We start from the raw sequence: 2,017 nt of genomic DNA, 5'->3' as shown, positions 1-2,017 counted from the left end.
AGCGTACAGTTAGCATACAGTTAGCATACAGTTAGCGTACAGTTAGCGTACAGTTAGCGTACAGTTAGCATACAGTTAGCGTACAGTTAGCATACAGTTAGCATACAGTTAGCATACAGTTAGCGTACAGTTAGCATACAGTTAGCATACAGTTAGCATACAGTTAGCGTACAGTTAGCATACAGTTAGCATACAGTTAGCACAAAGCAAAAAAAAATATTATTTACCTGAATGTTTTTCAGCCGCTGCCGTAAACGACTCGTTGGATTTAGTCTGAAATAAATATTTTCAAGCTCCAATCACCAACTGAACCAGTTTCGAGTCATTTTTATTTAATTTTTCCAACTTGTTAGCTTCGGACCGTTAGCTCAACAGGCCACGCCCCCAGAAGATTCAAACTCAACATGGCGCAAAAACAATAAAATGTTTGTTTACGAATATAAATTGATTTCTGGTATTTCTTACAGCTGACATTTACAAAATAATGTTTTACAAGGTTGGACTCCATTTGTGCAAACATTTACAAAGATTAAATTTCAAAGTTCAACTAATTAAAAAGATCAAACCTAACAAATAAAATGTGACATAAAAGTAAATAAAACAAAATATTTATCAGTGTACATTTTTTGTAATTGTACTTTAATAACCTTAAAGAAAAATTAAGTAAATTATGGATCAATAATCAATAGGATCAAAAAGGTCAAGATGACTGGTCTTTAAGAAATATTATTATAATTATTATTTCACAGAAATGCTTACATGTGAAAAAAGACAAATAATATTTTTACCATTTTTATTTATGTGTTCAGTTCCGAACGTGTTTCTAAGTGTCCATTAATGCTGCTTGGCACAATTATCTCTTCTTTACTTCTTTAATATTTTTATGTATTATTATGTTTTTGTTTCCATTCCATTATTTTCCTTCTATTATTTTTGCTTTTTCCTATTTTTGCTGCTATTTAATTTTCTAAATGGTACAAACTGAGTGTCCAGCAGAGAGCAGCATCCCTTCAGCTCCTTCAGTCACAGTTTTACATCAGATCAGAAAAACTACAGATTCAGTTTTTGTTCCTAAAACCTGCTGCGTTTGTAAAACAGCAGTGTGGACGCTGGAAAGAGGTTTGAGTTTAAACTCCTGTATCTGTGAGGCAGAACCCGATGAAGGCCCGTTGATGTTTGATGGTTCCTAAAAGCCTGCGAGGCCCGAAGGGCAGCGTAATCCCTGCGTCGTCTGCAGGTCTCCCAGAGGCAGATTACGGCGTGTGGATGAGTCGGAGCGACAGATGTGTCATCAGGTGAACCGGTCCACGTCCAGCTGCAGATTATCAGGCCTCGTGTGCAGCTGGTTCTGCAGACGCCTCAGTTTGCTGGTTTTACCCAGTTCTCAACGGGCCATAAGAGCAAACACCAACCGTTCTCCTCTAGCAGGAAACTCTAACAGCAAATAATGATAAAAATCTTCGGTGTCTGCTTCATTTTTATTAATATTACCAAATACAAAACAAACTTATTGATCTTTTTGAGTAATTCCCAAAATAAGAGATGAATACATACAGACAACAGGGTCCAGGCTGACGCTCGAACAGATCCTGAACTCTTTAAAACCCCTTTTGATGTTTGCTCATCATGATGCTTTTATTTTGGTGAACAGTGAAGGTTTTCCTGTGTGGATGGATCCAACATGAAGTGACTGAAGACGTCACATGTTGCATTGGAAGATAAAGAGCTTAGATCAGCTGCAGAGGATGATGATGCTTCATTTGCTGAAACAGTTGCGTCTGTGTGGAATCCTGGAAGATGAACGTTCACACGAAAAACATTTTGGAGAAATTGAACAGGAAAAGGAGAAGACGTTCTGCCCAAAGAGGAGATTTCAGTCTCTGTTCAGGTTTTAATCTCTGGATTTAGACAATAAAGTGTCAGAACAGAGATTAGGACGACACTGCAGGTTGGTGCTTCCTGTTCAGTGTGTGTGTGTGTGTGTGTGTGTGTGTGTGTGTGTGTGTGTGTGTGTGTG

This window comes from Nematolebias whitei, chromosome 19 (genome assembly GCF_014905685.2).
Source record: "Nematolebias whitei isolate Nwh7 chromosome 19, NemWhi1, whole genome shotgun sequence".
NCBI lineage: Eukaryota > Metazoa > Chordata > Actinopteri > Cyprinodontiformes > Rivulidae > Nematolebias > Nematolebias whitei.
This window is presented reverse-complemented; position numbering follows the sequence as displayed.